The following is a 13,037-nucleotide window of genomic DNA, read 5'->3' as shown; positions in this document are numbered from 1 at the left end:
CACACATACAAACAACACACCCACACACCCAATACAATATAAAACACAGACCCACATCACCCACAAACCCCAACGACCAAAAATTCGAGACAAAGGCGACAGAGAGAGAGCACAGAATAGACAACCCCACTACACAGAGGCACACAACACCATCACCCACACAACATCCACGCACAAAACACCACACACCACTACACTCACCACAACCATCACCACATACACCACCCCACACATCACCCACACCACCCCATGTCACACCAAAGACACCCCCGCTTCCCCGAGGAGGAGCTCAGGGTCATGGTGGAGGAAATCATCCGGGTAGAGCCACAGCTATTTGGCTCACAGGTACAGCACACATCAATAGCCAGGAAGATGGAGTTATGGCGCAGAATAGTGGACAGGGTCAACGCAGCGGGACAGCACCCAAGAAATAGGGAGGACATCAGGAAGAGGTGGAACGACCTACGGGGGAAGGTGCGTTTAACGGTCTCCAGGCACAACATCGCGGTACAGCGGACTGGCGGCGGACCCCCACCTCCTCCCCCACAACTAACAACATGGGAGGAGCAAGTCTTGACCATCTTGCATCCTGAGGGCCTCGCAGGAGTCGGTGGAGGATGGGACACTGGTAAGTCAATTCTTAACTATCATATCCCCCACCCTACCTGCTTGCTATCACACACCCCTTCCCTCACCCCCTCCCCTATCACTACAACTCCTCACTAATGTACCCATGACACAAACCACCCATCCCAACACCAAGCCCTGCATGACACAACTAAGCATGGACACCCCTCACTAAAGCATGCCCACTGCACATACCCAGTACACCCCCCCAACCATCACCACACAACCCCACACACAGGAATGCTTGCACTGGGGTACACAAACACCCACCCATTGCACACCATTACACACACACATGCAATAATCTAGCTCTTATGCCCCTGCAGGAACCTGAAGGACCGTCACCACACCAGAGGGTCCAGACAACACCACTCCACCCCCAGAAGAAGCCCACAGTGACGAGAGCAGCTCTGCCCTACTGGATCCTGATGACCAGCCCGGACCATCGTGGGCCTCGGGACAGTCGGTTCCCCTTGCACAGGCACAGCCCAACACCAACCTTCCACCCTCTGGTAACACCAGCACAGCACCCACCCAGCGGGCCCAAACCTCCCTAGCCAGGACAGGTCAATCAGCGGTGTGTCCACCACTACAGGGCACCCAGGGTAACCCACCACCCCAACAACAACAGGGACCTGGGGGCAGTGGTAGTGGGCACACGGTCCAGGGGACGGAGGCACAGGGGAACTGGGAGGGCTGCTGTGCGACAGGGGGCGGACAGGCCAAGGGAACCCACTCTCCATGAGGCCCTATCCTCCATCATGGGAGCATACCACATCTCCCAGGAGACGATGGCGACGGTCCTGGACAAGTTGCAGGAGACCCTGCGCCTGCAGGACGAACTGTATTTGGGGTTCAGGGAGGAGCTCAGGACCATCAGCTCCGCCCTGGGCACCATCGTAGGGGTGCTGAAGGACATACAGCAGACCTTGAGGGACACCGTGGCACTCCAAGAGGCCCCTGACACTAGCCAGGACGATGAACTGCCCACCACCTCCGCCGGCGCTAGTGGACAGGACGCCCCGCCACAGGACCGCCACACCAGCACCCCACCCCCTGCAGACGGACAACCACCACGCAAGCGGTCCCTGAGATCCAGGAACAGGACAGAGCAAGATGGCAAGACCCCCGCCAGGAAATGACACCACCCTGATTGCCCTCCCACTGTCCCACTTTGTTACCCTGTCCATACTTAAACTGCACCAGCTCCACTCCCTATGCCCAGATGGGCAGTGCACCTGTGAGACTAATAAACTGGACTCTGCCATGGACATTCCTCCGCCATCACCCATCCTCATTTTACAACCCCCTCCCATTTCTGAGCACTTCAATAAACACCCTTGAAACACAAAACAATCTGGAGTCAGTCTGTGATTTAGTAAAAATGTATTATCAATGACAGTGTCATAATGGGTTTACCATTGTAAAGCTAACATACCTATGTCACACATCACAAGCCCTTGAAGGATGCAAGCAGTTGACACGTAGGTAACCACACCTGTGAAACCGTAATGGAAGGGTACAACTCAGTTACCAAATAGTGATTTAAATCGAGAAACAGGATAGAGGTAGACGTGTGAAAGTTAATGTAATGCTAAAAATGAAAATGTTCTCACCTGTGTCTCACTGGAAATATTGCTGTATGACTGACTCCCTGTTGTCGTTGTCTTCTTCCTCAGCTTCATCCTCATCACTGTCCACAGGCTCCACAGACTCCACAGCTGCTACAACACCGTCATCGGGATCATCCTCCTGCAGAAAAGGCACCTGGCGTCGCAAAGCCAAATTATGGAGCATGCGATGATGATGTCGCACACCTTCTTCGGTGAGTAGAATAGGGATCCACCTGTCATATGGAGGCACCTGAACCTGCCCTTCAGGAGGCCGAAGGTGCGTTCGATCACCCTCCTAGTCCGCCCATGGGCCTCATTGTACCGTTCCTCTGCCCTGGTCCTGGGAATCCTCACTGGGGTCAATAGCCAGGACAGGTTGGGGTAACCAGAGTCCCCCAATAGCCATACACAGTGCCTCTGGAGTTGACCCATCATATCAGGGATGCTGCTATTCCGCAGGATGTAGGCGTCATGCACTGAGCCAGGGAACATAGCATTTACCTGGGAGATGTACTGGTCTGCCAAACAGACCATCTGTACATTCATGGAATGATAACTCTTCCAGTTCCTGTACACCTGTTCACTCCTGTGGGGGGGGACCAGAGCTACATGGGTCCCATCAATAGCACCTATGACGTTGGGGATATGTCCAAGGGCATAGAAGTCACCTTTCACTGTAGGCAAATCCTCCACCTGAGGGAAAATGATGTATTTCCTTACGTGTTTCAGCAGGGCAGACAATACTCTGGACAACACGTTGGAAAACATAGGCTGGGACATCCCTGATGCCATGGCCACAGTTGTTTGAAAAGACCCACTTGCAAGGAAATGGAGCACTGACAGTACCTGCACGTCAGGGGGGATTCCAGTCGGATGGCGGATTTGTGACATCAGGTCTGGGTCCAACTGGGTACATAGTTCCTGGATTGTGGCACGGTCAAACCGGTAGGTTACGATGACATGTCTCTCTTCCATTGTCAACAGGTCCACCAGCGGTCGGTACACCGGAGGAATCCGCAATCTTCTCATATGTCCCAGCTGACGGTGCCTACGAAGGAAAACAGCGAAGAACCAGTCATTATTCCTCCAGGTATGTACCCACAGTTACACACAAGACTACACCACTCACAAAACCCTTCCTGTATGTGTGTTGAGTGTAGGCCTAGCTATGTGTGACGCAGTAGTAAATGAAGCCATGTGGGCCCCTGAAATGGCGGCTGCCTTACCTCTAAAGTGGGACAATGGGATTGTGCCGCCATGGAAAAAGACCGCCATGGAAAGACCGCCATGGAAAAGCACCGCTGAACAGTCCTGAACCGCCATGTCAAAGCCCCGCTGAACAGGGCAAAGACCGCCATGGCAAAGCACCGCTGAACAGTCCTGAACCGCCATGGCAAAGCACCGCTGAACAGGGCAAAGAACGCCATGGCAAAGCACCGCTGAACAGTCCTGAACCGCCATGTCAAAGCCCCGCTGAACAGGGCAAAGACCGCCATGGCAAAGCACCGCTGAACAGTCCTGAACCGCCATGTCAAAGCCCTCTGAACAGGGCAAAGACCGCCATGGCAAAGCTACGCTGAACAGTCCTGAACCGCCATGGCAAAGCACCGCTGAACAGTCCTGAACCGCCATGGCAAAGCACCGCTGAACAGTCCTGAACCGCCATGTCAAAGCACCGCTGAACAGGGCAAAGACCGCCATGGCAAAGCACTGCTGAACAGGGCAAAGACCGCCATGGCAAAGCACCGCTGAACAGTCCTGAACCGCCATGGCAAAGCACCGCTGAACAGTCCTGAACCGCCATGTCAAAGCACCGCTGAACAGGGCAAAGACCGCCATGGCAAAGCACCGCTGAACAGTCCTGAACCACCATGTCAAAGCACCGCTGAACAGGGCAAAGACCGCCATGGCAAAGCACCGCTGAACAGGGCAAAGACCGCCATGGCAAAGCACCGCTGAACAGGGCAAGCACTGGGTAGGAATGAATGGACCGCCACATCAGGCATCCTTATCCCATGTGCAGCTGGGACAGTGACAGGACACGACCTTTCACGGGGAGACTCATCCAGTCTGGGCACCAGTCCCCCCCAGTACCAGTAGAGACCTGCATCAACTTGAGAGACTGTGGCTTTGCACTCCCCAGGATGGCACAGTGGGCAAACCACCCACTGTAGAGACTTGAGAGACTGTGGCTTTGCACTCCCCAGGATGGCACAGTGGGCAAACCACCCACTGTAGAGACTTGAGAGACTGTGGCTTTGCACTCCCCAGGATGGCACAGTGGGCAAAGCACCCACTGTAGAGACTTGAGAGACTGTGGCTTTGCACTCCCCAGGATGGCACAGTGGGCAACCCACCCACTGTAGAGACTTGAGAGACTGTGGCTTTGCACTCCCCAGGATGGCATACATGGGCATGGAGCCCGTCGTGGATCTGGCTTTGCAGTCATTCGGCTGAGGTGCCCCCCCTTCCCTTCCCCCTGAGGTGCCTGTAGAATTTCTATCTGATGCCCCGGCAGTGTTCTCTCCAATTGTGGTCAGGTATCGTTTGTGGGCCTCGCACATGCATTTTTGGATTGATGGTGCACGGACATTGATATGTACATATCTGCACTACTTCTCGTATTGTATATAATTATGACTGATTTTCAAATATATATCTGTATATTTTTGTATGACATGTATATTGGCACATTACATTGTTTGACCGATTTTCGCTTTGTGTTTTCATTCTTCCGGGGGGATTGTGGGTTGTTACTGTGATTTTTTGTGAATGCATTGGTGTGTATGTTGTAATATGCGAGGGTGGGGGTGGGGGTGTTTGGTGGGTGTCCCCCTAACTTTTGCCTCCTCCCTCCCCCATGTCGTAGGTGCAGTACTCACCGTTGTCTTCGGCGCCTACGTAGCTGTTGGTCATAGAGGAGCAGAAACACAAGGGCAGGGAGTATTTGGAGTTCCGGCTCCATGGAGTCCTCGTTCCTCGTGGGATATGTTCAGGTGAGTGTTTTCCCATAGCAAAAGCTGTTTCCGCCGTGTTTTTATCCACGGTGAATCCGCCCCGGAAAAGGTGGCGGATTGGCGGGTTGTAATACTGTGGGCGGTACATTGTCTCCCGCCTGTCTGTTGGCGGTGACCGCCGCGCTGCTTGTCTGTGCCGCCGTGGCGGGCGAAGTGTTAAAGTGGCTGTCTTTGTTGGCGGTTTCCGCCAGGGTCATAATTCCCTTTTTTTGTCCGCCAGCCTGTTTGCGGTATTTCCGCAGCTTTACCACCGTCCGCCAAGGTTGTAATGACCCCCTTAGTGTTTACTTTTCTTTCAAAGTGAGAGAATTTATGCAACAATCTTGCTGGATACTGGGGTTAGGAAAGAGTTTTTTCTATCACATGCCAACATTTAAATAAACTTCAGAATTTATCAGAATTAGGAGTCAAACGAAGCAAATTTTTGTTAATTCTTAACTGTGCTGGAAACAAATGCATTTATATGATTAAAACAAATCATTGCATTAGGTGATGCAATTTCCACACATCATCGTCCGTGCACAATATAGTTTGATTTGAAAAACTGTATATCTGTGCAAATGTAATGGTAATTTCAATCAAAAATGTGTTGTTTGTAAAGGCAGTGTGTTACCACACCATGCATACTGCACTCTGCTCTGCAACACTCCACACCACTGCACCCTACTCTGTATCACTCCACTTTATGCCACTCCATGACACTGCACTCTTCTCCATTCTGAACCACTCCACATTATGCCACTGCACTCTATGCTACTTTACGCTATGCCTCTCTACTCTACACCTCTCTACTATATGCCAATGCACTTTAAGCCACTCTACACCACTGTGCTCTGCTCCTCTGCACGCTATACCACTCCAGTCTAGGCAGCACCAATCTAGTCAGCACAACTCCACTCTATGCCACTCTGCAACACTGCACTGTACGCCACTGCACTCTAAGCTAATACACTCTATGCTAGTGCACTTTACTCTGTAACACTCAACTCTAAGCCCCTGCACTCTACATCAATACACTGTACGTCACTCTAATCTACTCTGCACTCTATGCCATGGCACTCTATACCACTTTACTCAATGCCACTCTATGCAACTCCACTCTACCTTGCACCTCTCCACTCTGTGCAACTGCACTCCACTCTGAAACAATCTATTCTGCGCCACTGCAGTCTATGCCAGTCTGACCACTGCACTCTAGTTTAATGCAATCTACACCACTGCACACTGACACTCTACTCTGCAACACTGCACTGGCCGCCACTATACTCTAAACCACTCTACTCTGTACTACTACATTCTGCACCCCTACACTCTACTCTGCCCCATGCCACTGTACTCCATACCAGTGCACTCTAAACAACTGCACTGTATGCCACTGCCCTTTACTCTGCACCACTGTACTCTGTATCACTCTACACCACTGTACTGACACTCTACTCTGCAACACTGTGCTCTACACCACTCTACTTTGTACTACTGCATTCTATGCCACTGCACTCTATGCCACTGCACTGTGCACCGGTGCACTCTACGCCACTGTACTCTGGGCTCTATACCCTACTCTGCACTGCACCACTCTGCAATACTCCACTCTGTACCACTGTACATCACTGCACTCAATGCCACATGAGTCTACTCTGCACTCTATGACACTGCACCACTCTGCATTACTTCACTCTCTGCCAATCTACTGTATGCCACCCTACTCCACTGCACTCTATGCTACTCTACCCCATGCCACTCTATGCCACTGCACTCTGCGCCAGTGCACTCTAAACAACTGCACGCCACTGCCCTCTACTCTGTGCCGCTCTACTCCACATCACTGCACTGACACATTACTATGCAACATTCCACTATCTGCCACTGTACTGTACACCAATCTACTCTGTATTACTGCATTCTACACCACTGCACTCTATGCCAGTCTACTCTGCATCACTTCACTCTGTGCGACTGCACTCTTCAGCTCTATACACTACTCTGCAGTGCACCACTCTACAATATGCCACTGCACTCTGCCACGTGAGTCTACTCTGCACTCTATGCCACTGCACCACTCTACACTACTGCACTCTGCCACTCTATTGTATGCCACTCTACTCCGTCCCACGCCACTCCACTCTAAACCACTGCACTCTATGCCAATGCACTCTAAACACTGCACTGTACCCCACTGCACTGTATTCTGCACCACTGGGCTCTACACCACTGCTCTTAAGCCACTCTACTCCACACCAATATGCCACTAACTTTTAGCCATGCTGAACAGGAGCCACTCTGGTGTATAACATGGGTAAAACACAATGGCAAAGCCAATAACTCTTGTGTAGACGAGACCTATTGGCTTTGCCAATGTTTGTTAGTGCTATGAGGTACCGAGGTCCCTGAAAGAACTGTGAATATGTAAGTCCTTATTTTAAACAATCATTTGACGCCTCGCCAGGGGTAGTAAGCACTATATAAATACAAATACATCATAATATACGCTGCTACAAAATGCGCAAATACATTTCGGTTAAATAAAAAAAAGTGCTTCTCAAAATAATATACAGTTTATACCTAGTACTAACGTTTTTTATAACACTCTATTAAAACCACACACTCCACAGCTCACCTTGGAACACCATTACAGTACCTCTCTAAAAGAAAATATCTTTGCCATCAGAAAGCTTCAAGTGACTCCTTTGGTTAGAGTCAATGCAGGTTTTCAAGCCCCTTTGCATTTGCAGATTTACCAGTTGCCCACATTTGCATTTCTTTAGGGAAGGAGACACTGGCAAGAAGGACTGTTTCTTATCCCTCTGCCCTTCCCTCCCTGAGAACATAGGAGATTCCCTGCCTTACACTCCAGTTGGGAAAACTGATCTGCACGTAATTTCGCCCTGTCATCCATTGTCCTTTTCGTGAAAGGCTAAAATTACGGACAAATGCCGTCCGTTAAGCCTTTAATCACGGACAACGGACGGCAGGGCAAAATTACGGGCAGTCCGTGAAATTTACGGACGGGTGGTCACTCTATCACCGTACTGACCATCTCTCCAGGGTACAGGATCCTGAAACTTTGTTTATGAAAGAAGCTCTCTCTTTAAATTTTAACTACCAATGCCTATCTTAATACACAGGCATTTCTTTCAATTTATTAAGGTAGATCAATATATTCCTAACATGAAACACGATACAGAAGCCTAGTGTGCTAACATACTTCCAAGACTTGTTTTAAAGTTGCAACCTGTTATTGAAAAAAGGGCACGTAACGATAAATGGAAAAGTAGGCATTGAGAGACTTTAGGTTGATTCCCTGTGAAGCTTTCACTTGTGAGCCATAGTTGAATTCCCAAGTATCTTCCTTTCAATCTGAAATTGCGACTTTTGGGGAGGAAGGCAGGTCGTTAATGAATGTTGCTAAAACACTTATGATGGAAAATGAGGTTTAAAAATAACTTTTACTCTCCATTGTACGCCCCTTGCTGATATTTATGTGCAGTAAATATAAAAGTAAGCTCTCCCCTCAACCAGTAGCGACCCGTCCTTTAGGGCGGAGGGGCCACGCCCCCCCACCTTTTGCCCCCCATGAAGAGTGTCTGTCAGGCTGAACAAAGGTCAGCCTGACAGACACTCTTCATGTTCAGGTCAGGCAGCCAGGAGCAGACATGCGCAATTTGTGCAGACTCCTGGCTGCCTGAGCTGAACTTTGCTGGGCTGAGGAGATCACAGCTCCTATGGGTGTGACCTCCTCGGCCCAGTAAAGGTGCCTCGAGGCCCTCCCCTGGGTGACGAGGAAAGCATCACCAACTGACACTCTCCCTGGGCGCTTCAGTTTAAGCCCTGAAGTGCCCTGGGCGAGTGTCAATCAGTGACACTTCGTCACAGAGTGGGGTGGGGTTAGCAGTCTCACTGACCCCATCCCACTCTGTGATGAGGCTGGGACTGCTGCCTTCCCTCATTGGCTGACCTAAGGTCAGCCAATGAGGGAAGGCAGCAGTCCCAACCCTCCTGGGACCTGGAGGCCGAAGGTAAGTGTGTGTGTGTGTGTGTGATGTTTCAAATTGAATGTTTGGTGCGTGCATGCATGTTTGAATGGTATGAATGTTGTTAATGGATGTGCGTGCATGTGTGTGTGAAAGAATGAGTGTGTGTGATGTTTTAAAATGAATGTTTGGTGCGTGCATGCATGTTTGAATGGTATGAGTGTTGTTATTGGATGTGCGTGCGTGCGTATCTGTGTGTGACAGAATGAGTGTGTGTGTGTGTGTCCCGCCCGCCACCCTCCCTCCTAAAGCTGCAGGCCGCCACTGCCCTCAACAGTGTGGATCAATAACAAGATCGGAGTGTGACGAAAATTAAAGCGAAACCTTGATAAACTAACCAAATTCATTGCACAAGGATGCTTGCCCCACTTGACAGTTTTGCAGACTTATTGACTGAGGTCCATGTAGTTACTTTGCATGTTTGTGAAAATTGCACACATCTTCACGTAACACGGCAGTAGCAAGTTTAACCCTGTTAGAACGTGATTACGGTTTTCCGTGCAATATCTTATAGACTTTCTGGTAGCACAATAAAAACAAAATAACATTTGTCTACGAATATATTGGTTTCGATTGCTAATCTTCTCCAAAGAAGGTGCCTCTTAACATCAGCTTAATTGAACCACTAAACTTCCTTTCTCTCTCATCACTTAGTTCATATCGACGTAATGTCTCAATAGTATTAAATCATTTGAAAAGTGCTTTATTTTTTTATTAGTCAAAAGCACAAAGCCAAAACGTGTTTTTTGGGGAAGACCCCTCAAGGCTGCAAATAGTACAACAAATAGATAAAAATAATTTACATACACTACTGTGTACATGTTAAAACAATACATTTTTAACATGATCTCCATATAATCTCCTGTCATTTCCCTGTATTGTTTGACTAGGAATTTAAAAATGACAAAAAAGTAAGTGCTCATGGCAATCTATATGTTTTCAGGTGTACATAATGAAAGAAAGGAACTTTAGTCTCTACGTTATGTTATAGTATTACCTATTATCCAAACAAGAAAAAGAAAAAATAATGAAAACAGAGAAAAGCAAAATGATGAAATTAGAAGAAAAAAGAGAAATAGGGAAAGCAAAAAGGTAAAAGATAAAGAGAAAAATAAGAAAAAATATATATTTTATTTTCTACTTAATTGTAACTGTTGCTGCTTTTTCAATTTGTCAGAAACATTAAAGTAAAATTCCTATTTAGTCCCAGCCCATTCCCGATATACCTCCGTAAAAAAATTGTCCAGAGATTTTCATTTTTGATTTGTGTTTTTGGATCATTAGAGAAGTAATTTAGCATGTGTAGACATTGCTGACCCGGGCCGAATTTTACTGGATGACATTGTCATAAATGGTGGATGTGTTGCAGTGATGATGTAATATTTCAGGAACCATGAGACCTATATACTTCATTTTGGTGTCAGAACCTAGGCTTTCCAACATGGCAACTATAATAAAGGAAAAAGAAACATATATAGAAATGAAACACATAATAATTGTTGCTAATCCTTTTATGTATACACCAAACAATGTTAATGATCTGAATATTAAAAAAATAATGTTTATCACTCCTGTTTTAGACATATTTTCATAGTTCACTTTATTTGTTTCGGCAAACGCTCGTGGTACATTTGCAGAATGTTGAACATTTGAGGAGAGCATATCGACAGGGGCATCTTTTTGTAGCACAGGTTTTACAAGTACATGTATGTGTAAGTTCTGTGGGTAGAGACTTTAGAAATTTTGTAGGGTTTAGCACCCCATCAATATCTTCCCAACCAAATTCACACGGATCTTTGTCTACATATGCATGATCCAAAACATTTACACATCTTCTGATCAAGTAGTGTCAATGCAAAGAATATGATGTCAGTGGAAGGTCACTTTGCAGGATTGATCTCTTGTCCACTTTACCGAAGATCATCAAATGTGTGACAGTCAGAACTCATTTTCCCCACACGCAAAGGGTATATTTCTATGTCTTTAAGGTCACATTATTCTTCTGTCTCAGAAAATCCTTTCAGAAATTTCACAAGTTCAGCAGTTCAAGCTCCAAGCTTTGTCCCAATTTTGCTCACAGTGTCATCACCTGTAAGAACATGTGCGTTCATAAGAACACTGGGCATCTCTAAGTAAACAATTTCTACAGAATATGAAGCAGGATTAAGTTTTCTCACCTGTTCCATTAAGTATCCATAACTCTGACAATCCGTGACTTATGAACATTGCACCAAAGCTAAGTAGCACAATAACAACACCTGTGTCATTTGACAGTACATAGACTCAATTGCAACCATTTTGAACAGCACACTCAATATGTGGCACAACACGAAGATCAGCTTCCTCCAATTTTCTACACCTTTTGAATACATCTCTGCAGGCACCAACCATATACTTTTTTATTCCAAAGACGTGTAGTCGCACAGCCTCAGTCATTTCAAAGGGGCTTCCTTGCTGCTGCATGAAATGAAGAAGGCTGTCAACAGGCTTATTAAAATGTTTCTCTCTCTTTCCCATAAGTTTTTCATCTCTCTAAAACACTGCAAATAGAAAGGACTTCATTGTCAACTAGCTGCCATTGAGCAACACATTCACTTTTACATGTCTGACCAACAATTCCCTTGGAGCATTTCTGTGATCTCTGGATTGTCCGTCCCAGTTTCATTCACAGCATTGAACCTTCCCTCTCTGTTTCTCACCACAAAATGTCATTGGATTAATTATCTGTTGAGGTATGGTTTTCCCAGCTGTAGCTTCTTCACTCTTTCTAAATATCATGACCCATATCTCAGGTAGTTTATGCAACAAATTTGCGAAACACAGTAATCAATGACTCCACAGTCTTCACATGCAGCTCCCAATCACATTCCCAAACATCATGAACCAAGTTTTTCGCTAGGGCTATCATGTGTAAAATATATTCCCAGTACTTGCAAAGTTCAGATTTTTCTTCACATTCTCTGACAAACTCTGCAAAGTTGGTTGTCAGATTTTCTGTTTTTAAACTGAGTGTATTGAACATTGCCTGGCTTTGCATTATGTCTTCTGAATGAAGTGTACCCAGTGCCTTGTTCACTTCTGAGATAAGATATGCAAAACCTAATTTTCTTTCTTGTTGCAGAGCGCATTCCAACACAATGTTCCTATAGTCTCAGATATGATGAGCAAACCTTGTAGCAAACAAAAATAATGAGTTCCACTCAATCACTCAATACTGACTGGACAGTTTTGCTTCCAAAGATTTCAGCCTCAGTAAGTGCATAGTCTAGGCCATATCCACTGAGATAACTTCCTACACAACGCAACTTTTGTCATGTGGAAAACCCCCATCTTTAGATAAAGATAATCAAATTCGAATTAGATTGCTCATAAAAACGTCAGCTACAAGATGGAGAACACCTTCATCACATAAACATGTCAGGATAGGCTGGTCTCCAAGCTGAGCACGCACATTTTGGATTTTTTTTATTTTTTAGTTGTGCGTACTTTGTGAATGGAGATGGTATTAATAATAAAAACCAAACTTTCTTCAATGGGACTGTATTCTAGGAGCTCAGATCATGAACTCCAGCCCACGGAGGAACTGGCTTTTCCTTATCCTTCAGTCTGCACCAAATAAGCAATATGATAAATTCAGTTAAATCAGCTTTGTGGATCCCAGCATCAGGTAAAAGAAAAACCATGTCCTCAGCCACTTTGAAACGTCCTGGTAGACTTGGACATGGGAATAATGTAAAAAATAATAAGGC

This window comes from Pleurodeles waltl, chromosome 5, assembly GCF_031143425.1.
Source record: "Pleurodeles waltl isolate 20211129_DDA chromosome 5, aPleWal1.hap1.20221129, whole genome shotgun sequence".
Lineage (NCBI taxonomy): Eukaryota > Metazoa > Chordata > Amphibia > Caudata > Salamandridae > Pleurodeles > Pleurodeles waltl.
Note: the sequence above shows the minus strand (reverse complement) of the source record.